At 43.7% G+C, this 27,328-nt stretch overlaps 1 pseudogene; it reads right to left on the reverse strand.

The window, feature by feature from the left end:
- Nucleotides 1–21,493: 21,493 nt before the first annotated feature.
- LOC129816210 (immunoglobulin superfamily member 3-like) lies at nucleotides 21,494–27,174 on the reverse strand (annotated as a pseudogene).
- Between the last annotated feature and the right edge of the window lie 154 nt (nucleotides 27,175–27,328).

Raw genomic sequence — 27,328 nt, forward strand, 5'->3', positions numbered from 1 at the left:
ACATAACAAACTAACATAAATAGTCCTGACCAACTAACACACATAACAAACTAACATAAATAGGTCAGGAACGTGACATAAGTGGGTTAAAATCTTCCTGGAAGTCACAAAGGGCGGACAGAGGGATATGTCAAAATGCTGAATTTTGGCACTTTAGCAAGTTTATTCATTACTCATTTGGGGTTCAACTTACTGTTGAGAGTTAGAGTAATAGAATACATAAGGTGACATTTAGAAATGTGGTTGTGCATCATCAGTCACTTAATTAGCACGTCAGCAATTTTATTTTAGATTGTTAAGTTAGTCTAGCGGCCAGCTATCTAAACTTGTAGTTAGCATGGTCAAATTACCGACCGGGGTGGGGCCCATTGATCATCAGTTATCATATTAAAAACTGCAAACATTTGCCTCCACAATATGACAAAATGAGTAGAATTGCATGAAATGAGTTATAAAATTGCTAAATCTTCTGTCCGCCCCCTCATCAATGTTGCCCATCCCTGATCCAGACTATTCTAATACAGTGTGACCCAAAACTGCTGTTTTCGCAAGCATGCTCGCTAAGGCCTTGATCACACCGATAGCGTCATTGCACAAAATGGTACGCAGCATCATCTGGATATGTGTGAAACAAAAGTTCAACATTCACCTTCTACTACCATTTCCGCCAAGCTGTCGACGCATACAGTTTGATCCATACGTTTTATAAATCCAACGTATGCACCACACAGAACGCACTGCAACTGCCTCTGCAACGCAATGCTGCAAGGCAAACACAGCGTTCCATTGGAAATGACTGTACTTCTGGTGTATCAAAATGCAATAATGCTGTCGGTGTGATCGAAGCGCAGCCCATTGGATTTCATGAAAATGCAACACATACGGTTGGGGTGAGTAGCTACTGGAAGTGTTGTTGAATCCAAAGAGTTGATTCATGGGGATCTACTCGTGAGGTAACATGTCATTACAGAGCCAGTATAGGCCTACTCAGTTGTCCGCATTGTCAAATATAATAGAACCGTTTTGTCTTTGTCCTCGAGATGATGTAAATACGCTAGTATTGCTCTCCTTTATATAAGGAACAAAGGAAGATATTTTTATCAGCCCTGATCCTCAGTGAGTGTAGAGAGAGAGGAGATCACAAACGGAGGAGAGGAGAGGAAGAGAGGGATCAGAGAAAACAAGTGACAAGACAGGTGAGGTGAGGTTACGAGAGACTCAAATAATCTCTAAAATCAAACTGTGATTTACAGGCTGACCACACCGATCACGTTGCAAAATATATTTAGAAATCTATGTTATTCAATTATTGCTCCCACACTGCTCGCGTGTGCCAACGAGCGTCTGCGTTGCCAAGGGCTAAAATAGAAATCAGTTCTATTTCTGACGCAGATCGCACTGCAAGTCCTGCCTCTCCCATCTCCTCATTGGTTTGTAGAAGCAGGTACCCACGTGCCATTGGTTATACCCACGTGGGTGACTGAAGACGAACGAGGTCAGTGGCGGTAATGCACCTAATTTATGAAAGTTGCCAATGGCAATATAACGTCAAGAGAAGAAAAAGCCTGGAAGGAATAGAGATGACTACAAATGATTCGGTTGACCGTTTTATGTGTGGATTAATTGTCGGAGTAGAGGACCTTGGGCATTTCAGGTAAAATAACAACTCAATGTTTATATCCCAGGACAAATTATCTAGCAACAGCAAGCTAGCTAAATAGGACAAATTAGCTAGCAAGTGCAAGCTAGCTAGCTAAATTGCCATAAATGTTTAATGCTTTTCGACATGTCCCCAAATTAATGGAATTGGTTCAGAGTTTGTTTTGGTATTTTAACCTGCGTGTCGTGATCGCGTTTGGTGTGGGGGTACAAAATAAATGTATGCACGATGGAGCACGATGGAGCACGATGGCGCACGCATCGTGCTCCACAGCCGGTTTGGGTTCTGTGTGACACACACGTAGCACTGAAGTGATGATCAAAGCAGGTACGCAACTTTGTATTTAGAAGTGTGGGGGACATAATGAAAATTACAACAACAAAAAATTTTTTGGGGGGGGGGGGTAGATCAGCTTTAATATTGCAGATGGATTGTGGCTTCCATCAATGTAATTGTCTGCATCATTTCCAATCCCCCATATACCGTTCAAAAGTTTGGGGTCACTTAGAAATGTCCTTGTTTTTGAAATATTTTTTTTTACCATTAAAATAACATCAAATTTAACAGAAATACAGTGTAGACATTGCTAATGTTGTAAATGACTATTGTAGCTGGAAACAGCAGATTTTTTTAATTGAATATCTACACAGGTGTACAGAGGCCCATTATCAGCAACCATCACTCCTGTGTTCAAATGGCACATTGTGTTGGCTAATCCAAGTCGATCATTTTAAAAAGCTAATTGATCATTAGAAAACCCTTTTTCATTTATGTTAGCACAGCTGAAAACTGTTGTTCCGATTACAAGCTCCAAATGGCCAGAAACAAATAACTTTCTTCTGAAACTCGTCAATCTATTCTTGTTCTGAGAAATGAAGGCTATTCCATGCGAGAAGTTGGCAAGAAACCGAAGATCTCGTACAACGCTGTGTACTACTCCCTTCAAAGAACAGCTCAAACTGTCTCTAACCAGAATAGAAAGAGGAGTGGGAGGCCCCGTTGCACAACTGATCAAGAGAACAAGTACATTAGAGTGAGGAGGAAGGGAAGCGCTACTAAGGTACACTATAGTATATTTTGGTAGATAGAAGGTGCTCTTTGGTAAAAGGTGTAAATTGCGCGTCGGTTTTTAAACAACTTTGTTTCTATTGAACATGCCATACTAATAAAGGCATTTTAATTAATTATATGAAGAGTGCCTTGGTTCTCCTTTCTTTTTGAAGTACATTAGAGTGTCTAGTTTGAGAAACAGACACCTCACAAGTCCTCAACCGGCAGCTTCATTAAATAGCACCTGCAAGACACCAGTCTCAACGTCAACAGTGAAGAGGCGACTCCGGGATGCTGGCCTTTTAGGCAGAGTTGCAATGAAAAAGCGATATCTCAGACTGGCCAATTACAAAGAAAAGTTTAAGATGGGCAAAAGAACACAGACACTGGACAGAGGAACTCTGCTTAGAAGGCCAGCATCCTGGGGGTCGCCTCTTCACTGTTGATGTTGAGACTGGTGTTTTGCGGGTACTATTTAATGAAGCTGACCCCAAACTTTTGAACGGTAGTGTATATATATCTTCAAAAATATATTTCACTTTATTATTTTCCTCTAACTCTACCATCCCCCCCCATAATTGGAGTAAACTAATGGACAACAACACTTAGAATTCTACTTCCAGTTTATACATGCTATATACATTTTACGGACACAATATATTTTACAATAGCTATATTTTGTTGGTTTTTAATCCCATCCTTCAGCTCCACTCAAACCTCTCCCATCTATCTCTGAACAACATACAGTTTTGATTTCTACTTGCCATATATTTTTCAACTGTGCTGTGATGTTTCACAAAAGTTCTGAACCTTTCTATTCTCATGGATTCTACATATTGTAAATTAAAAATAAACATTTTTACTTAGAGTATTATTATATTATTGATCGATTGACTATTACTTTTTAAATCACCCAGCAGTGCTATTTGCAGAGGGGAACATAACTTGGCAGGGGCTCTGGGGGCCCTCCCATTTTTGGGGGCATATAAAGCACATTTCCTGAATTTTTATACAATCTAATATGACCCATGGCCCTTCTAGCCGTTTATATGTAGAACAACAAAAAGTAAGCAAAAATGCCCACAGTCATCAAGCTAGGTAAGAGATTATTAAATATGTTTAAGTGATTGATACAACTGAACTAGATCCATGATAATGAATCAATCAATTTTGTGTTGCACCTTTAACCTGTTGAGGACAGAGGGCGCTGTTTTCACTTTGGGGGAAAATCGTGCCCAATTTAAACGGCCTCGTACTCAATTCTTGCTTGTACAATATGCATATTATTATTACTATTGGATAGAAAACACTCTCTAGTTTCTAAAACCGTTTGAATTATATCTGTGAGTAAAACAGAACTCATTTTGCAGCAATCTTCCTGACAGGAAGTGGAAAATCTGAAATCGATGCTCTGTTCTAGGGCCTGACTATAAATGTCCTTGATATTTATTAGTATACATGCACTTCATACGTCTTCCACTAGATGTCGACAGGCAGTGAGAGAAGAAATGGAGTGTATAACTTGATCTGGGGTCGAATAAAAGCTTTTGGCATGACGTGTCACCAGTTTCCTGTTTTCTGGAGCGCGCGAGAAGGGACCTGGTATTGCCTTCTGAAAAGCTGTCGTTATAGACGTCTAATATCTCCGGCTTTGATTTTATTTGATAAATGTGACAATATCATCGTAAAGTATGTTTTTTCAATATAGTTTTATTAGATTATTGAAATTTATTCGGGACGTTAGGCGTGTTGTGTTGTGTTCCTTAGTTCAGGAAGGAGAGCTTCGCACTACTTTGCTAGCTTTCCGTGCTAATTGACTGGAGAAGAGGACATTCTAAAACCAAACAAGGATTGTTCTGGACAAAGGACCCCTTGTACAACATTCTGATGGAAGATCATCAAAAGTAGGACCCATTTTATGATGCTATTTCATATATCTGTCGAACATGTGAAATAGCAGTTTGCGCCCAGATTTTGGGCACTCTCTCGCTATAACTAAGCTGGATGTCGTAATGAAGTTATTTTTAGAATTCTAACACGGCGATTGCATTAATAACTAGTGTATCTATCATTTCCTATACAACATGTATTTTCTAGTAACGTTTATGAATAGTTATTTGGTCAGAATAGTTGAGTGTCATAAAAATATCCGCACATTCTGGGAAAAAGATGCTACGTTAGCACAATGTATAACCACTGATTTCAGCTCTAAATATGCACATTTTCGAACAAAACATAAGTGTATGTATGACCTGATGTTATAGGACTGTCATCTGATGAAGGTTTATGAAGGTTAGTGAAAATTAATATCTTTTGCTGGTTTATTCGCTATCGCTAACGTGCCTATTGCTATCGCTAACGTGCCTTGATGAATGAATGCGGTAGTGTGGTAGGCTATTGTAGTAAGCTAATATAATGCTATATTGTGTTTTCGCTGTAAAACACTTAAAAATCGTAAATATTGGCTGTTTGTCTTTAATTTGCTGTACACCATCGATTTTTCAGAAATGTTTTATGATGAGTACTTAGGTATTTGACGTTGGTGTCTGTAATTACTCTGGCTGCTTCGGTGCTATTTCTGACAGTAGCTGTGATGGTAGCTGCAATGTAAAACTGATTTATACCTCAAATATGCACATTTTTCGAACAAAACATAGATTTATTGTATAACATGTTATAAGACTGTCATCTGATGAAGTTGTTTCTTGGTTAGTTTGGTTGGTTCTTGGTTAGTTAGGTTGGCTTTGTGCATGCTACCTGTGCTGTGAAAAATGTCTGTCCTTTTTTGTATTTGGTGGTGAGCTACATAAATATATGTGGTGTTTTCGCTGTAAAACATTTTAAAAATCGGACATGTTGACTGGATTCACAAGATGTGTAACTTTCATTTGCTGTATTGGACTTGTTAATGTGTGAAAGTTAAATATTTCTCAAAAATATTTTTTGAATTTCGCGCTCTGCCTTTTCAGTGGAATGTGGGAGGAGTTCCGCTAGCGGAACCCCGGTGCCAGACAGGTTAACCAATAGCCTAGCAAATTAAAAACTCTTACTAAAAAACTCTTACAAATAAAGTACGAGTAGGAACACAGGACATGAGACAACCATAACAGCAGCAGGACACACACTTCAGGTGTGCAGCTGTGGTTGGGAGAGAGTAACATCGGCAAGGGGGTTAAGGATCCATCAAGGGAGGAAAAGGTGCTTGGGAGAGCAGAGACAGGGACCTTGCATTGACCAGTACTTCTTACGAAGCAGCCATTCAAATCAGTCGAATGAAGCACAGCGACGGGACACAAACCAAAGTTCGCAGAGCATCAGCACCCCTGTAACGGAGGAGGATAACACAAGCACAGAAATGCCGGTGGATGAACTCACCCAACCACAGAGACCTCTGTGAAGTGGCCCAAAGCTGTTGAAAAGAGAGAGTGGGAAACAATCAACAACGACCTGACAAAAATCTTGGAACAACAGGTAGGAACAGCAGAGAAAAAGCTTGAAAGGATGGGAGACATTATCTACCACTACGGAGAAGAGCGCTTTGGAGTAAACGAAAGGAGAAGTGGCAAGACACCACCCGCGCCAGTCAAATCTAGGAGGCAGCAAGAGATCGAGATACTTGTCAGAGAGAGAAGGCAGCTGAGAAAGCAATGGAAGAAGGCCTCTGATGCAGAGAGAGAAGGTCTCATGCTACTCCAAGCAGACATCAAATGTCGGCTGGCAACCTTGCGAAGAGCGGAAAACTTAAGGAAACTTCGTAGGAAGAAGGAACACTCAAGAACGCGGTTCTATAAAAAAAACTTTAAGTTTGTCAAAGATCTCTTCGCAAAGGAAAAGTGCGGAATCCTAAAAATTCCAAAGCCAGAACTGGAAGAACATCTGGAAAAGGTCCACCAGGACACGAAAAGGCATGAGCAGATAATCATCCCACATGACATCCCACCTATTCAACCACCAGAATTCAATCTGGACACTGACCCTCCAAAATGGAAGGAAGTAGAGAACGTTGTCCGACGAGCAAGAGCGGCCTCGGCTCCTGGGCCTAATGGAATACCATACAAGCTCTACAAGAAGAGAGACCTCTATGTCATCTTCCTCGACCTGGCCAATGCCTTTGGCTCAGTTCCCCATGAACTCCTCTGGGAATAAGTTCAGCATTTTCCACGTACCAGAACCCACCACTACACTGGTAAAGGCCTATTTCCAAGACCTGCCATTGTGTTTCACAACACCTGACTGCACAACAACATGGCAGCGCTTGGAAGTGGGCATAATGGCAGGCTGTACAATTTCACCTCTGGCCTTCACTATGGCCATGGAAGTCATCATCAGGGCATCGAGATGGGTGGTCGGCGGTGAGAGAACTAAGGAAGGGCTCCGTCTCCCACCTATCCGAGCATACATGGATGATATGACTACACTGACCACCACTGCAGCATGCACCAGGCGGCTACTTGCAAAACCGCAGGATAACATCAAGTGGGCCCGGATGAAAATCAAGCCAAGCAACTCTCGAAGCATCTCCATAGTCAAGGGACATCTTAAAGATGTGAGGTTCTGTATTGGAGATGACCCGATACCAACGATGTCTGAGCAACCCGTCAAGAGCCTGGGTAGATGGTACAACGAAAGCCTCCGGGATAAAGATCAAGTGCAGCAAGTAATGCAGGACATCGCCAACGGTCTTGAGAACATCAACAAGACCCTACTGCCTGGGAAGCTCAAGATTTGCTGCCTACAGTTTGGACTTCTTCCCCGGGTAATGTGGCCACTCACCGTCTATGAGGTCCCAATCACAACAGTGGAGAAGATGGAGCGAACCATTACCTCATACGTGAAGAAATGGCTGGGTGTCCCACGATGCCCGAGTAACATCGGCCTCTATGGCAAAGGGATCCTTGAACTACCTCTTACAAGTCTAACGGAGGAGTACAAGTGCTCTAAAGTAAGACTTCAGATGACATTGAAGGACTCCAAAGACCAGACCATTAGCAAGGCTGCACCTCCCCTACAAACTGGATGGAAATGGACATCATCCAAGGCTGTGCAGCAAGCAACATCAGCCCTGAGACACCAAGACATTGTGGGGAATATCCAGCATGGAAGAGGAGGCTTTGGCCTGGCAGCAAGCAAACCAACGTTCCATAAGGCAACAACATCTGAACGCAGGAAGCTGGTGGTCGAGGAGTTGCGCAGACAGGAGGAGACTGCAAGAAGTGCAAAGGCTGTCTCTCTTGCTAAACAAGGACAATGGACGCGGTGGGAAGGCCTGGAGAGGAGGAAGATCAACTGGAGTGAGCTTTGGCAAATGGATGCAAGCAACATCAGCTTCATCATAAGAGCTGTTTATGATGTGCTTCCATCACCAAAAAACCTACATCAATGGTATGGCGAGGACCCAACCTGCCCCTCTGCCCAGCTCCAGCGACTCTCAGGCATATAATGACAGGTTGCAAGACCAGCCTCTCACAAGGCTGCTACATCTGGAGGCACAATGAGGTCCTCAAGAGCCTGGCTGCAGCACTTGAGACCAAGAGGAGTGCAACCAATTCATTACCTCCAAAAGCAAGCAATCCCGTCAAAATAACAACATTCATCTGGGAGGGACAGGAAAGGCCCAAGCATCCTCCTACGAAGCCAGAAACTAGACACGGGACTGGAAGATGCTTGTTGATATTGGCCAGCAACTCATTTTTCCACCTGAGATTGCTTCTACCAACCTTAGGCCAGACATGGTACTCTGGTCCCCTTCATGAAAGGCTGTGTACATCATAGAGCTCACAGTCCCGTGGGAAAACTCTGTTGAAGAGGCCTACGAGCATAAGAAACTGCGTTTCACAGAGTTGGCAGCAGATGCAACTCAGCGTGGCTGGAATGCAAAAGTCCGGCCAGTTGAAGTGGGATGCAGAGGATTCGTGGCTTCTTCCACAATAAGGTTGCTGAAAGAACTTGGAATCCATGGACAGGCTCTGCGGCAGACCGTCAGAGCAGTTTCTCAAGCAGCTGAAAGTGTCACGTTCCTGACCTTATTTTCCCTTGTTTTGTATTTATTTAGTATGGTCAGGGCGTGAGTTGGGGTGGGTTGTCTATGTGTGTTTTTCTATGTTGGTTTGTGTTCGGCCTGGTATGATTCTCAATCAGAGGCAGCTGTCAATCGTTGTCCCTGATTGAGAATCATACTTAGGCAGCCGGGGTTTCACGTGTGGGTGTTTGTTGCCGTGTTAGTGTTTTTTCACCACACGGTACTGTTTCGGTTTTCTGCACATCGTTTATTGTATTTGTATTTCAGTTTTCAGTTCGGTTTTAATAAATCATCATGAGCAATTACCACTCTGCATATTGGTCCGATCCTTCTCACCTCTCCTCGTCCGATGAGGAGGACGAAATAGACAATCGCTACAGAAAGAAGCAGCCAGTGGATCTGGATCAAACGGAAGGACCCTTGCTGGGCTATAACTTCATGACCCCCCACCCCCACCTGAGAACCCAATTCAGATCTGAGGTATGCGGTCAGCTGTAGGGCTGGCTCAGGGAAGAGGATGCCCCTGCCTTGCATAGTCCCGTGGGAAATCTTAATTGGGCATGGGACACAAGCTAAGGCTTGATCACCCTTTAGCTGGCCACCTTTGATGAGGGTGTTTAGTGATTAAAGGCTGAAACACCCACTGATTCGAAGGCACACTACTGAGGATGTGTCCCAAAATTGACATCTTAACCCAGTCTAAGAAATAAACCTCCCATGCCACTCTGTCAACATCACGGCAAATCTCATGTGAGTGCATACCATCTATTGGCACAATGGACAGTTTTAACATCTCGTCCCGTGTTTTATGATTCAAAGACAACTTTTGATTGTCTTTAAGACATCGTCTATATCAAATTTCAGCCAGACCGCCCAGCCAACCCGAGCCTCCTACATGCCCGACCCCCACCAGTCTTGTCAATAACTCAACTCTTTCCCCAACACAACTTCCATCCCATCTTTTTTTATATATCTCAAGGGAAAGGTTTAGAAAACAAAAGTTGAATGAAAACACACATACACCCACACATTAACACACAGAAACAGTACACCCTGGACGTGGGCATGTTTTCAATACAGACTCATTTTGTGGTACAGTATTCCATGTATGGCATCCAGACCTTATGAAAGTTGCACAGTATACCCTTAATCTTAAAACGAATAGTGATACTGTACATAACTTGACATTTTTTCCATACACTATGGGAGGAGAACCAACCTTCCAATTAATGGCAATATATGTATTAGCCAGTAAAATGCCAGGTTACACAGTTTCTTCTGATAACAGTTTCCAGTATCAACATTTCCAAGAAAAAAAATAAAACAGGGAGCCTAGGCTGCCTACATGGTCGGAGAATCATGTTATAGACATGCTGAGATAAAAGAACATACTCTTTGACAGAATTCAGCCAGCCTTCGCAAGAACACAACATATGCAAATAATATTATGTCCCCTTTTGTGCTTTACACCTCCAGCAGAATAATACAATTTTTGAGTGTATGATATTCAGTTTCACTGGCTTATAGTACCTTCTATGGATGGTTTTAAACTGCAGGAATTTATGTCTGAGATGATATGAACATGACTGGGCATTCTAATATCTGTATCCATTCATCATCATCAATAGCATCTCCCAGGTTTTCCTCACATTTGTTTTGTAAATGTTTGTGTCATCGGGAAAAGCCTCTATCAAACTTTGATACAGTTTAGAGATCAACTTTCGCGGTTTGTCAGACTGCCTTAAAATAGAATCTGACTTGTCCCGTGTTTTCTCAACAGAGGGAATAAAGTGTTGTATCTGCAATAATTTACCTGACCTCTGTCCCAGACTGGTCCTCTCTGGCTGCCTGACCCTGCTGGGACCCCTGTCACCGTCTGATCCTGCTACGACCTGATGAGTGTAATGTTGTGTATTGACTGCACTAGAGGGCTGCATTCCGCAGGATGCATGCTGGAACTGTGGTCTCCACACAGATCATTGTACATTTTTCATGCTGCCGGAGGGAGCGGGCGGTCAGAATGACGACTTTGGGATGAAAATATTTTTGTTGTCCCACAGACTATTTTGAAACAATCCTCTTTCTGCTTTGTTTACCTTAGCCTACCTGTTGTATTAAAAGCACATATTTTCGCATTATTCACACACAGAATTCGCTGCTTCAACTTCAGTAGCCTACCTCTCCTAGTTTGGTGTGAGAGTTCAAGTGCGCCTAGTATGTGTGGTCTCATTGAAGTAGACTAGGCTGCCTACATGGTCGGAGAATCACATGGCAGTTAACTTGAAAATAACATTTACTTAAATAGGACTAGACTGTTGTTTACTGCAGTGTCTGTAAATAAATATTGACAATGAAAAGAAATGGAGGGCGCTCAACCAACGTGAGTCGAAGTGCAATCAAAAAATGTGATCATGATTGAAAAGGAAAAGGCGCACATAAGTTAGGCTTTTCATTTTCAATAAGTATGCATTACCCATTTATTTGTCTGTGTCTGCAAATTTGTCTGTGTCTGCAAATCGTCCTCCTAAAAGGTAGGCTATATCCTATAGGACTATGCATAATGTAGCAAGTGTCTCTGTCATCATTCATGCTGCCTCCAGTTCAGTAATCATACCTGCGAGATCAGGTGCGAGTGTGGTCTCAATTAAATAGAATAGGCTATAGCCTATGTATACATAAGGGGAGGAGCATGGGACAGTTTTCTTTCCAAGGAAATGTACTTCCCGTGCTGGTCCAGCCAGCCTTCCAGAAGGTTGCCTTCACACAGCCTGTCAGCCCGCTCTGTGGTGTCTGTGTAAACCTAAATCCAGTTGCATCAACACTCCACAATTCCTACCCGACCGCTCGGAGGTGTCCCCATGGTCCTAAATGACAGCGTTGCCTTGTTTCGGAGGGGGGGGGGGCAAATTGCAATTTCAGAATGTGGAGGGGACATGTCTCCCCCGTCCCCAGTGAAAGTTGCACCCATGGATCACAGCATGGAGTTGACACTGAAACCTTCACTGTACTTAATCCAGAACACAGAGGTGACACATCCAGAATCAGACAGAGAGAGATGGAGGGAGGAGGGAAAAGAGAGAGAAAGATACAAAGACATTGATCATGTTCTTTTCCATAAAGATTTAATTTGTACTGTCATACTGGCTAGGCCATCTGTCAACAGCTTTATTTTAACACCAACCATCATGGGGAGACATCCTCTCTAAATATATCCCTTTTCACTTCTCTATGATGTACTCTACAGCTGTGGGGATGGTAGCAGTGTAACATAGATCGTGGTGGAAAGGATTCAGGATAAACACACACACTGACATACGATTGACTCTGAGAAATGGTCTGTGCGTAGTTTTTACTGTCAGAGCTGCCATAGCAACATTAGTGGTCAGAAGGGTTGAAAGGGAAAGTTTAGGAGTGTTTTTATTCTGAAGAATCTCCCCTTGTTATTCTACTGGGCTGTAGAGCAATGGGAGGGTTTTAACAACAAGCATCGAAACACACATAGAGCACAGACATGTCTGTAGGGCAGGTTGTGTGTTCTGTTTTACATTCTCAACTATCACCACTTCATAGTCTATTCACAGCTTATTATCATACCTTTTTACTCTACTCTATCTTACAGGTTGCACACATCTTTTTACCTACCATACCTTTTACCCTTACACTCTCACCCTACTTTTTACAGGCTGGTACACACTCATTTGATTTGCCAGGAACATCTCCTGTAATGTAGGAACCTGGTGTCTGAGTCCTTTTTCTCAAAAGTGCGAGAGCAGTAAGTGATGGAGTCTATTCTCTCCCACACCGCCACACCGCCACACAGCTGTGCTGTGTTAAACAGTGATAGGCTGAATGCAGAGAGAGAGGGAGAGGGAGGGAAGGAGAGAGAGAGCAGTCCCATGCTGATAGTCTTCCTCTGTAGGTAATGTTCTCATCCCCTTACCTCCGGCATTCCACTGTGCAGGAGCAGCATCTGCTAGAAGTCTCAGCACTCTCAGAAACTCACACACATACTGTACACACACATACAAACAGAAAGATGATGTTGAAGCATTCCTCTCGGGGTAAAGGTACACCAGACAGCTCTCAGGTATAGTGCAGAATGTTTCTAAGATGTTCCAAGCTCCATGTTCCAATATAATTGATATAATAAAGCGATTAGTTTATTTTGTAGAATAGTGTAACTACTACAAAATATTATAAATTAATATAGAGACTGATTTCGGTAAAGCAACTCTGCACAAAGTCTCCACTAGAGTGAGTTGTTTCACTGAGATTCAGGGCTTTATTTTCCTCTGGAATTCTGTAATGTACCTGTCTTACATCAGCATGCTTGCAATCAGATGGGAGGGGTGGGAATATTTGTGGGGTGTCCTTAAAAACATGATTTCAAATTTCAGGCAGCGCTTGTAGGGATATTTAACCTCTACCGGATCGCACCCCCACATTAACGTAGGTTAATGTGATCAGCATGAGGTTGTAAGTAACCCTAAAAAATCCCAGGACATAGACATATCTGATATGGACAGAAAGCTTAAATTCTTCTTAAAACCTCTTAAGTATCCGCCCCTTATAATTCAACTGAAGACAAACAATGTATACGAAATGCTTCAGTCTGGTTTTAGACCCCATGACAGCACTGAGACTGCACTTGTGAAGGTGGTAAGTTACCTTTTAATGGCGTCTGCCCGAGGCTCTGCATCTGTCCTCGTGCTCTTAGACCTTAGTGCTGCCTTTGATAGCATCGATCACCACATTCTTTTGGAGAGATTGGAAACCCAAATTGGTCTACACGGACAAGTTCTGGCCTGGTTTAGATCTTATCTGTCGGAAAGATATCAGTTTGTCTCTGTGAATGGTTTGTCCTCTGACAAATCAACTGTAAATTTCGGTGTTCCTCAAGGTTCCATTTTAGGACCACTATTGTTTTCACTATATATTTTACCTCTTGGGGATGTCATTCGAAAACATAATGTTAACTTTCACTGCTATGCGGATGACACACAGCTGTACATTTCAATGAAACATGGTGAAGCCCCAAAATTGCCCTCGCTAGAAGCCTGTGTTTCAGACATAAGGAAGTGGATGGCTGCAAACTTTCTACTTTTAAACTCGGACAAAACAGAGATGCTTGTTCTAGGTCCCAAGAAACAAAGAGATCTTCTGTTGAATCTGACAATTAATCTTGATGGTTGTAAAGTCATCTCAAATAAAACTGTGAAGGATCTCGGCGTTACTCTGGACCCTGATCTCTCTTTTGACGAACATATCAAGACTGTTTCAAAGACAGCTTTTTTCCATCTACGTACCATTGCAAAAATCAGAAATTTCTGTCCAAAAATGATGCAGAAAAATGTATCCATGCTTTTGTTACTTCTAGGTTAGACTACTGCAATGCTCTACTTTCCGGCTACCCAGATAAAGCACTAAATAAATTCAGTTAGTGCTAAATACGGCTGCTAGAATCCTGACTAGAACCAAAAAAGTTTATCATATTACTCCAGTGCTAGCCTCCCTACACTGGCTTCCTGTTAAGGCAAGGGCTGATTTCAAGCTTTTACTGCTAACCTACAAAACATTACATGGGCTTGCTCCTACCTATCTTTCCGATTTGGTGCTGCCGTACATACCTACACGTACGCTACGGTCACAAGACGCAGGCCTCCTAATTGTCACTAGAATTTCTAAGCAAACAGCTAGGGCAGGGCTTTCTCCTATAGAGCTCAATTTTTTTGGAATGGTCTGCCTACCCATGTGAGAGACGCAGACTCGGTCTCAACCTTTAAGTCTTTCCTGAGAACTCATCTCTTCAGTGTGTCATATGATTGAGTGTAGTCTGGCCCAAGAGTGTGAAGGTGAACGGAAAGGCTCTGGAGCAACGACCCGCCCTTGCTGTCTCTGCCTGGCCGGTTCCCCTCTCTCCACTGGGATTCTCTGCCTCTATCCCCATTACAAGGGCTGAGTCACTGGCTTACTGGTGCTCTTTCATGCCGTCCCTAGGAGGGGTGCGTCACTTGAGTGGGTTGAGTCACTGACGTGATCTTCCTGTCTGGGTTGGCGCCCCCCCTTGGTTTGTGCTGTGGTGGAGATCTTTGTGGGCTATCCTCGGCCTTGTCTCAGGATGGTAAGTTGGTGGTTGAGATATCCCTCTAGTGGTGTGGGGGCTGTGCTTTGGCAAGGTGGGTGGGGTTATATCCTTCCTGTTTGGCCCTGTCCGGGGGTATCATCGGATGGGGCCACAGTGTCTCCTGACCCCTCCTGTCTCAGCATCCAGTATTTATGCTGCAGTAGTTTATGTGTCGGGGGGCTAGGGTCAGTCTGTTATATCTGGAGTACTTCTCCTGTCTTATCCGGTGTCCTGTGTGAATTTAAGTATGCTCTCTCTGATTCTCTCTTTCTTTCTTTCTTTCTCTCTTTCGGAGGACCTGAGCCCTAGGACCATGCCTCAGGACTACCTGGCATGATGACTCCTTGCTGTCCCCAGTCCACCTGTTCTGCCTGCGGCTATGGAACCCTGACCTGTTCACCGGACGTGCTACCTGTCCCAGACCTGATGTTTCAACTCTCTAGAGATAGCAGGAGCGGTAGAGATCCTCGTAATGATCGGCTATGAAAAGCCAACTGACATTTACTCCTAAGGTGCTGACTTGTTGCACCCTCGACAACTACTGTGATTATTATTATTTGACCATGCTGGTCATTTATGAACACTTGAACATCTTGGCCATGTTCTGTTATAATCTCCACCCGGCACAGCCAGAAGAGGACTGGCCACCCCTCATAGCCTGGATCCTCTCTAGGTTTCTTCCTAGGTTTTGGCCTTTCCAGGGAGTTTTTCCTAGCCACCGTGCTTCTACAACTGCATTGCTTGCTGTTTGGGGTTTTAGGCTGGGTTTCTGTACAGCACTTTGAGATATCAGCTGATGTACGAAGGGCTATATAAATACATTTGATTTGATTTTTCACCTAAAATTACATACTCAAATCTGACTGGACCTGAAGCAAGGATATGCATATTCTTGGTACCATTTGAAAGGAAACACTTTGAAGTTTGTGGAAATGTGAAAGGAATGTAAGAGAATATAACACAATAGATCTGGTAAAAAAGAACATACAAAGAAAAAAACAACTGTTCTTTTATATTTTTTTGTACCATCATCTTTGAAATGCAAGAGAAAGGCCATAATGTATTATTCCAGCCCAGGTGCAATATACATTTTGGCCACTAGAAGGCAGCAGTTTATGTGCAACGTTTTAGACTGATCCGATTAACCATTCTATTTCTGTTCAAAATGTTGTATCAGGACTGCCCAAATATGCATCATTTGTTTATTAATAACTTTTTATGTTCAACATTGTGCACTCTCCTCAAACAGTAGCATGGTATTCTTTCACTGTAATTGCTACTGTAAATTGGAAACTGTAATCGAACCCACAAATGCTGATGTTCCAGACACTCAACTAGTCTAAAGAAGGCCAGTTGTACTGCTTCTTTAATCAGAACAACAGTTTTCAGCTGTGCTAACATAATTGCAAAAGGGTGATCAATTAGCCTTTTAAAATGATCAACTTGGATTAACTAATACAACGTGTCATTGGAACACAGGAGTGATTGTTGCTGATAATGGGCCTATGTACTGATAATGGGCCTATGTACTGATAATGGGCCTATGTACTGATAATGGGCTTATGTACGGCTATGTAGATATTCAATTTTTTTTAATCTGCCGTTTCCAGCTGCAATAGTCATATACAACATTAACAATGTCTACACTGTATTTCTGATCAATTTAATGTTATTTTAATGAACAAAAAATGTGCTTTTCTTTAAAAACAAGGACATTTCTAAGTGAACCCAAAGTTTTGAACAGTAGTGTATATCCTACCAACGGGACATTAAAAACTGGAATATCTTGTGTTTCAACGACGAGATGAATAAGATACAGCTGGCAGGTTATACACTGTATCGGCAGGATAGAACAGTAGCCTCTGGTAAGACAAGGGGTGGTGGTCTATGTATATTTGTAAACAACAGCTGTTGCACGATATCTAAAGAAGTCTCGAGGTTTTGCTCGCCTGAGGTAGAGTATATCATGATAAGCTGTAGACCACAGTAATTACCAAGTTTTTTCATCTATATTCTTCGCAGCTGTCAATTTACCACCACAAACCGATGCTGGAACTAATTTCACACTCAATGAGCTGTATACAGCCATAAGCAAACAGGAAAACGCTCATCCAGAGGCGGCGCTCTTGTGGTCGGGGACTTTAATGCAGGGAAATGTAAATCCGTTTTACCTAATTTCTACCAGTATGTTTAATGTGCCACCAGAGGAAAGAATGTATAAAATAAAATAAAAAACACTCTAGAACACCTTTATTCCACAAACAGAGATGCATACAAAGTTCTCCCCCACCCTCCATTTTCCAAATTCTTACGGTGGCATTGAGGAGTACACCACATCAGTCACTGGCTTCATCAATAAGTGCCTACCAACCCGTAGCACTCAATTCTGTAGCCATGAAGTGCTTTGAAAGGGTGGTCATGGCTCACATCAACAACACTATCCCAGAAACCCTTGACCCACTCCAATTTGCATACCGCCCCAACCGATCCACAGATGATGCAATCTTTATTGCACTCCACACTGCCCTTTCTCACCTGGACAAAAGGAACACCTATGTGAGAATGCTATTCATTGACTACAGCTCAGCATTCAACACCATAGTGCCCTCAAAGCTCATCACTAAGCTAAGGACCTTGGGACTAAACACCTCCCTCTGCAATTGGACTTCCTGACGGTCTGCCCCCAGGTGGTAGGGGTAGGTAACACCACATTCGCCATGCTGATCCTCAACACGGGGGCCCCTCAGGGGTGCGTGCTCAGTCACCTCCTGTTAACTCATGAATGCATGACTAAACACGACTCCAACACCATCATTAAGTTTGCGGATGACACAACAGTGACCTGATCACCGATAACGATGAGACAACCTATAGGGAGGAGGTCAGAGACCTGGCCGTGTGGTGCCAGGACAACTACCTCTCCCTCAACGTGATCAAGACAAAGGAGATGATTGTGGACTACAGGAAAAGGAGGACCGATCACGCCCCCATTCTCATCGACGGGGCTGTAGTGGAGCAGGTTGAGAGCTTCAAGTTCCTTGGTGTCCACATCACCAACAAACTATCATGGTCCAAGCACACCAAGACAGTTGTGAAGAGGGCACGACAAAATCTATTCCCCGTCAGGAGACTAAAAAGATTTGTCATGGGTCCTCAGAGCCTCAAAAAGTTCTCCAGCTGAACCATCGAGAGCATCCTGACTGGTTGCATCACTGCCTGGTATGGCAACTGCTCGGCTTACGACCGCAAGGCACAGAGGGTAGTGCGTACGGCCCAGTACATCACTGGGGCCAGGCTTCCTGCCATCCAGGGCGTCTATACCAGGCAGTGTCAAAGGAAGGCCCTAAAAATTATTGCCAAAGACTCCAGCAACCCTAGTCATAGGGCTAGTCATGTTCTCTCTGCTACCGCACGGCAAGCGGTACCAGAGCGCCAAGTCTAGGTCGAAAAGGCTTCTCAACAGCTTCTACCCCCAAGCCATAAGTCTCCTGAACAGCTAATCAAATAGCTACCCAGACTATCTGTATTGCCCCCCCCCCCCCCCCCCCTTTTACGCTGCTACTATTCTCTGTTTATTATCTATGCATAGTCACTTTAACTCTACACGTACATATTACCTCAATTACCTCGACTAACCGGTACCCCCTGTATATAGCCTCGCTATTGTTATTTTACTGCTGCTCTTTAATTATTTGTTACTTTAGTTTCTTATTTTTAAAAAACAACATTTTTTACCAAACATATTTTTCTTACAACTGCATTGTTGTAAGGGCTTGTAAGTAAGCATTTCACTATAAGGTCTATATATCAGGGCACAAGGCGAGACCCAGATGCAGACACAGAAGGCAGATGGTTGGAGTCTTAGATGTTTATTGATCCAAATGGGGTAGGCAAGAGAATGGTTGTGGACAGGCAAAAGGTCAAAACCAGATCAGAGTTCAGGAGGTACAGAGTGGCAGGCAGTCTGGATGTCAAGGCAGGCAGAATGGTCAGGCAGGCAGGTACAGAGTCCACAAACAGGCAAGGGTCAAAACCGGGAAGACTAGCAAAAAGAGAATAGAAAAGGCAGGTGCACGGGAAAAACACACTGGTTGACTTAGACATTCAAGATGAACTGGCACAAAGAGACAGGAAACAAAGGGATAAATACACTGGCCCAGAGAGACAGGAAACACAGGGATAAATACACTGGGGAAAACAAGCGACACCTGGAGGGGGTGGAGACAATCACAAGAACTGGTGAAACAAATCAGGGTGTGACATTACACCTGTTGTATTTGGCGCATGTGACAAATACAATTTGATTTGATTTGTTTTGGACTTGCGTAAACCCCCTCCATGATGTAGGCTACTGTACATGTGTCCATGCTCATCATGAAACAAAAGATGAGAACCTACCGGCAAACCTCCTATTTAGAAGTTATTTTCGATTAGAATTATTCGCTCTCTTTTTAGGTAATTTAATCAAGCTATTGACAACATTGGACATGTGCATGCTCAGCCATGATGCAAATAGATAAATTATATCAAACTCAAACGTAATTTTTTTTCCAGTGATGAAGACATGGATGTCTTTCATGGTATGGTGGGGTATCCAAAATGGGTCAACTTAGAGCACCTTTATCTCCTGAATGTTTTGGCATTTAGGTCCAAAAAGTAACTTTCTGACCACTTCAGCTCTGGGCAAACACGTATGGAACGTTTTGTTTAAATCTCCTCCTCTCCTCGCACATGGCATGCGTCAATGACGTCAGACATTGGTATGCATGTGCTTTGAAATGTGTACGTCCCATGTCTGTGAAACCTCAGAATGCTTAGCTTACATGTTTCTCGTGTGTTTTTAATGTAATAAATGCAACATTTCTGTTATGTCTAAATGTAGCCCACTCATATAAGTCAGACATTAGTGTTGAGTATGTGAGTGTGATTGTGTGAGTTTTACTTCGTAGTAAAACTTTCCCATCAAAACCACAACCATCATTATCATTTTTCCCAGCATGCTCTACTGCAGATAGATTTTTGGGGGATTGTTTTTAATATCTCTGTTTTGCATGTACTCTGATTGATTGATTCATATTATGCTGCACAAAAATAAATAACACACGTTTTTCAAAACAAATCCAATCAGTTAGTTCAATTTACTGAAATGGTTGTTCCAGTCTGAATGGTTTAGGTTGGTCTCTTTATTAATATTCCTAACCCTCATTCTGAATGCAGGTTGTGGGTGAATACAAATTCAAACTCTTGGATGTCCTAACTGTGGTTGGATTCCAATAAGAATGAATATTTTTCCATAAGAACACATCACTTTGCAAGTCATTATAATGTGACTTCAAGGCTTGATGTGGCCTGTAATCCAGGAGGATCCTAACACCAATGTGTTAGAGTAAAATTTGGCAATCAAAGTAAGGCCTTATAATACATGTAATGTATTGTCATACACTGTTCCATTTTTATGATAACATTTGCCTACAGTAATAACTCAATTGGTGAAGCCAAAAGGGCTGACAACAAATTCAACAATGATGTCTCTGTCACTAACAAATACAGTCATGGGTGGTAACTCTACAATTGACTCAAAAAGGAAAGGTACTCCGGGAAAAATGCAAATAAGGCTTTACACTAAGCAGTGGGTTAATTTAACTCTGAAAAGTGTGGACCCGTAATGTCAATTATATTTCTGTTATTTAGTGAAATTTCCTATTTATGTAAAGTTATTTGATGTATGAATATGAATTTATTCCACTTTTGGTTATTCAAACGGAGTCACATAGTAAATTTGAATCATTATCATGTGCTCCCTTTTTACACTGCATTTCAGGGTACTGTTAACACAACTGTGTTGTCACAACTGAGACGGAGAGAGGTAACGACGTTCACAGTCACACCCACACCGACTGACTGACTGACAGACAGACAGACGGCAGACGCATGCATGCTCAATCACAATAACCCCATGCTGAGGGTGCTAGAATAGAAGAGGAGTTCAACCAAATTGTTTTTTATGACAAATAACAGTGAGCTACGAATACGTCTATTCTAACTATATTTATTACAAACCAGATAAAACACCATCAACTTTACAAATAGTACATTTCTGACAGCAATGGTATATGAATTACTTTTGGTCTGAAATGTTAGTGATATCATAAACACTTTCTCAGATTTCTTTTAGAAGTGCTTCAAAAGTTTATTTAGCATTCCCAACTCAAACAAGTTAAGAAATAAAACCGATCTATTCTTGAGGCAAAATGTTGATGAGTACAGTACATGGCGGAATACCTTTCAACAATTCATAAATATAATATTTGTGAACAACTCGTTCATACAAAGTTAATGATCAGATTTATGATCAAAGGTTTCAGCGCATCTGCTTGTCAGCGAGTCTGGAGCTTTGAGTCATCAGAGAACACTAACTCAATATTTTACAGGAGAAGTAAAACTACATAAAAAAACTGCATCCAAAAGTCTATTTTTGTCACATCTGCTCCTGCAACACCCTCTACTGCTCATCCTGTGTTCCTTGAACTGCCACCTCTCCCCCAGTTCTCTCTCCCTCTCCCTCTCCCTCTCCCTCTCCCTCTCCCTCTCCCTCTCCCTCTCCCTCTCCCTCTCCCTCTCCCTCTCCCTCTCCCTCTCCCTCTGTGTGTGTGTGTGTGTGTGTGTGTGTGTGTGTGTGTGTGTGTGTGTGTGTGTGTGTGTGTGTGTGTGTGTGTGTGTGTGTGTGTGTGTGTGTGTGTGTGTGTGTGTGTGTGTGTGTGTGTGTGTGTGTGATTGTGTGGGTGGAGACAGGTGTGCTGGAGTCAGAGCAGACCCCCTCCAGCTGCAACCTGTTCCATAATCAAGACCTCAACAAATACTCAGTCCTGCCACTTCCACACGGCCAGATCGTAATCTCTGCTCATTCCGCCTGCTCTGACTCTGGTCCCTGGCTCCAGTGCCACGTCTCGTCATCCTGCTACTCTGTCCTGGATTCCCCACTCTACTACTCCCTTGGATGCCCTCTGGACCTGCTTACCCTGTCTCAACCCCTCTCGCCTCAGCCTCCGCACCTGGTTTCCTGCAACCCACCTGAGCTTCCCCTGGCCTGCACTCCATCTTCCCCATGTTTAAATAAATACCTTGATTACTTCATCCCAGTCCCCGCGTCTGAGTCTGCTCTTGGGTTCCCCTGTTCCACTCCGCGTAAAAATGTCCATTACCCCCTAAAACCAGCTCTGGATGGTTCACATCAAAATCAAATTTTGTTTCTGCCTTGTTCTTCTTGAATCTATCAAAACTCATTAAGTTCTCTCAAATGAGTGCCAATGTACACTTCAAGTTCTAATTCTGCGTAAAGGAAGTAAATGTACATCCTTTTGTGTTAACAAGTAAAAAGGTGCTTGTAATTAAAAATCAATCACATAAAAATGAAAAAAAGCTCTAATGCTGCTCAGCTCTCCCTTATCTCCTTTCATATTCTCTCACTTATCCCCCCTTCACCATCTTATCATCCCTCCCCATCTCACATCCTCTCCTTTCCTCCCCTCATTTCTTCTCCTCTCTTATGTACTCCTCCTATTTCCTTAGCTCTTCTCATCCTCTCTCTATCTCCCTCCTCACCTCTCTTCTGTTCTCATTCTTCCGGGCATGGCTTCAGTGGGTTTTCCTCCGCCCACAGACATTTGGCTTGTTTCTTGTTTCCAGCTGAACCCCTCCCCTTCAGCTTGATTGACAGCATCATGATGACAATTGCCAGGATACAGACAAGAGGGATGAAGATGAGTATAACTAATCCAGTGGGGAAATCCTGGGTCAAAGTGCAGGTCAGCTCCACCCGCTTCCCCTCTCTGGCCTCCATGTCCAGATCTGTCTTGTTAACACTGAGGTCACTCACTAGGAGAGAGAGACACAGAGACAGAAAGAGAGAGACTCAAGTCAGAGAAACTGCAAATTAGCACAACAAGATACTCTATAGATCTGATATACATTGCATGTTCTTCTAACGATGCAGTGTTTTGTTGCCTTGTCATCAGGATAATTCACCCGTCTCTTGTAGGCAGAGTTCCATAGCTGCAGAAGAGGACAGGACCTTGTACCATACGCTGTGAGGATCCTGTAGCCACTCCTCCACCACACAGTATTACCTCCCCCTGTCCCAGCTACGGGCTTGTCGAATGGTCAGTTCGAAGCTCCACCTCTCACGTCTTCTCATACTGATTCGCTGTTCTGTGCCTAATACCGCCCCTAGTGTTATCACTGCATCGTGGTGGATGTGATGCACCTCCCCCTTGCCGGTGGTCACCCTCAACTGGTAGTTACTCTGGTTGCCGCGCCACATGATGTCACCAGTGTGCAACAGTGTCAGGATGTTGTCCTGGGCCGACCCCCTCTCGCGCTGCAGGCTCCACGTCACAGTGACCGGGAGGGAGGGCCCTCGAACCCGACACACCAGCTCCACCTCACCCCTCTGTCACCTCAATACCGCGGCTCTTCAGGTCCACCCTCATCAGAGACTCTGCATGCCGAGGACAATGATGAGATATCACTGATGACAACTGTCATTTTTTTTAGGGCCAACTCTACTAGTGGCTGTGAGGGCAAGGAGATTCAATCGAATCCATCTGACATGTGAGACATCAGTGGTCAGCCATAAAGTTATTGATTTCTACACAGATAATGTGGGAGCTGAAAGCTTACCTCATGCTACATGTCTCAGTTAATATTTACCAACACTGTCTCCAATAACTTGAAGAATAAATCTGTGTCGAGTTAAATTCAATATTCATGGAAATAAATGAGGCAAACAAATGTTTAGTTTTCACTCTCCTGTTATGTTTGACCACCAGGGTGGTCTCTCTCTCTCTCTCTCTCTCTCTCTCTCTCTCTCTCTCTCTCTCTCTCTCTCCCTCTCCACGATGCAGTCTTGTGATTGGCTGCTGGTTTTCTTGGCATTACCATTGGTTTCCGTGGTCCACTTGGAGACAGTGCACTGATAGGCTCCTGCGTCAGAGGGCTTAACCTCACTCATCTCTAGGGTGAATGTGTCTGCTGTGGGACGCAGGGTACGAACGTTTCGCTGACCCAACTCTGCCCCCGGTTCCATCACACCCACCCGGCTTAGGCTGGTGACATAACTGAAGGAGCCCGTTGTCGTGGAGGCTGATCTGTATTTCCAGGTGACGGAGAGCTGACCCTTGACCCCGCTCACTCTACAGGCGAGTTGTAGCTCGTCCCCTTCGTCAACGCTCACCTTTTGGTTCTCCATGGCAACGGCCAAACCGCTCTCTGAGAACGGAAAAAAGAAGGTGCTGAGTGTGTAATAACAGAGGTCAGAGTCAGGTCAAGGCACAAACTAAAGTATTGAGGATATTGAGGTTCTGTTGTTGTTTGATGAAACAGCCATTTGGGAAGCTGATGAAACACCTACCGCATTACATTGGGTGCATTTATAGTGTATCGGTTTTGTCAAGTCTCCTTTCAAGGTCAAAATGTGTTGCATTATGGGGATAAAACTTCTACCACCTGTGCCTACATGTCGACTGCATGAACTTCACAAAAACCATGTGATCAGTTGACTACAAGTTTCTGCAGCTGCTCTTAACCAACTGCATCCTGTACACAGCCCTGTACCTGTACACAGCCCATCTGTAAACAGCACACCCAACTACCTCATCCCCATATTGTTATTTTTTGTTGCACATCCTCATCTGCACATCTATCACTCCAGTGTTAATGCTAAATTGTAATTATTTCACCTCTATGGCCTATTTATTGCCTTACCTCCCTAATCTTACTACATTTGCACACACTGTACATATATTTTTCTATTGTGTTATTGACTGTACGTTTGTTTATTCCATGTGTAACTCTGTGTTGTTGTTTTTGTCACACTGCTTTGCTTTAACTTGGCCAGGTCGCAGTTGTAAATGAGAACTTGTTCTCAACTGGCCTACCTGTTTTTTGGGGGGAGTTTTTCACACCTTTATTTAACTAGGTAGGCCAGTTGAGCACAAGTTCTCATTTACAACTGCGACCTGGCCAAGTTAAAGCAAAGCAGTGCGACACAAACAATACACATGGGATAGAGTTACACATAGGATAACCAAACGTACAGTCAATATAAATAAAGGTGACATAAATTAAAATAAATTAAAACCCTGCAGCCATCGCCAGCACTGTGGGAGGGAGGGAGAATGAGGGAATATTGTCAACCAATTATTAGAGTGTTTTTGCTGGACCCACACAAACGTTACCAAAGACGTGACTGAAACTGGAACTAACTTTGCAGCAATTTCATGCATACAGTGGATATATACAAATGAATGGATATTTAACATCTGTACAGTACAGTTTGTCAGTGTGTGATATGGAGGCTCTAAACTGGTTATTTCTACATTGTAGAGAAAAACCTTTATAAACACAGACAGCTACGTATGTTCACACTGCCATATTGATCTGAGCCTTGCTGTTGAAAACCACTACAGTGGATGGATCTCCCCTGTCGACGTCTGTCTGTACTCATCTTCAATAGCTTTACAACTCGAACACACCCTCTAACTCTGACTCAGGGCCTGATGACTCATCTGTAGTTCTGATTTGGATGGGCTTCTTACTAGATTACTCACCTGTAGCTTTGATTCTGCTCAGTGTCAGGTCACTCACCTATAGCTCTGATGGTGATAGGCTCGGTGGTTGACTCCTGGCTGGGTCCCTGTGTGAAGACCCCGTTCCTATCCCTCTCCTGTGACCAGGCCCTGCAGTGGTACACTCCCTAGTCCAGGGTTCTGACGGGCCACAGGGTGAGCAGGTGTGTCTTCTCCCCCGTCCACACAGCTCTCAGCTCGCCCCCCGCTCTCCCTCCCCCCGTACTCCGGCCCCACAGACAGGACGCCAGTTGGCCCAATCTGGGCCAGTTCCTGGTTGTTTTTGACCCAGGCCACAGAGAGAAAATGCCCTGCAAGGCCCTGGGCATCCACAATACACTGCACAGCCTGCTCCTCCCCCTCCTGGAGCTGTGCTTTGAGCACGGTCATACGTACCACCATAGAGCCAGAACCCTGGTCGGGAGCCTTCTCTGACAGAGAGAGACAGAATATCACTCACAACTACTTCTCAGACAGAAAGGAAACTCACCACTCATAATCACCTCTGAGACACAGGAAACCCTAAAACAGAATTTAGTTACAGGAAATCAGACAAAAGCAGGACTGGGCATACATGTATAAGTCCTCTTAACCCATAATTCCTCTTAGCCAAGCACAAACACAAAAACATTGCATGGATGTGTAAACATAATCGGGTCCAAGGCTAAGGCTGGGAAGCAAAAAACACACTGAGGTGTTTCTCTATGGCTTTGACCTCCAACGTGGTTGCCTGAGCGTCTTTATGGGAGATTGGGTACCAGCTCCGGTCTGGGTCTTGGATCCACTCCTGGGCATGGCAGTAGATCCTTCCTGCATCGGACAGCTCAATCCTGGCCATCTTCAGCCTGTATGTGGCCTCCTCCAGCTTGTCCAGACCAATGAGCCCTGCCTAGTACCGTCCCTCAAACCCCTGACCCAGACTCACCGTCAAATCACGGCCCAGAGAGATGATGGAGCGGGGCGAGGCCTCCCCGTCTCCATTGAGATACCAGGTGACGGACAGGTGGGTGTGCTGGAAGGTGTTGCTGGAAGCGAGGCCTTTCAGGGTTAGGGCATCACCCTCTGATAGGCTGAAGGAGGCGGGGCCAGTGGAGGAGGTGGTCAGGGTGTCCTCGAGCACTATGGAAACAGGATTTGAGGGATGGATATCAACACTACAGTAGGCAGGGGTTAATGTGATTGTCAGATTAAGTTCAAGTAACCAGAGTTAGTTAAGTAATGGTTTATGAATTATACAGATATGGCAGACACAGAAGGTATTGCCATTTAGGCAGTAAAAAATAACGTTACCCTTCAATGTGGCTTTAGCATTGTACGTCCCGTTATATTCTAACTCTGAGTTTGGGGTGTGGCACTCATACTCGTCCTTGTCTCCCTCCTCCAGACTCTTCACGTGGAAGAGGACCGAGGTCACTGACAGGCGCTCCAGAGTGATGCCACCGCCCCTGACGCGGACACCGTACACTGCCATGGCATAGTTGTTGTCGTCTGTGCTGATGATCTGGATTTCACGGGTGGGTCTGTTTGGCTTGTAGATGGAGAATCTGAAGTCCTGCCGGGCTGCCGGGTTAGATAAACCACTCACGCTGCAGGACATGAAGAAAGGGTAGCCAATCACACGATACAGAGGGCCAGACTGTACCTCCACCAGCACCTTAGCCCTGCCTAGATGAATACATAAGAAAAAAGAGGAAGATTATATTCTCAGACAAGTATTTCTGGCTTCAAATGTTTTTATGGGTTCAGTCTGCACTGTCCTCCTCTTGTCAATAAACTAAGAAAACTGCATTCATATCGCCAAAGTTATGTCTCAACTGTAATAGTTTGAGAACAGACACAGCTCCAGCTCA

The sequence above is a fragment of the Salvelinus fontinalis genome, chromosome 19 (genome assembly GCF_029448725.1).
Source record: "Salvelinus fontinalis isolate EN_2023a chromosome 19, ASM2944872v1, whole genome shotgun sequence".
Taxonomy (NCBI): Eukaryota; Metazoa; Chordata; class Actinopteri; order Salmoniformes; family Salmonidae; genus Salvelinus; species Salvelinus fontinalis.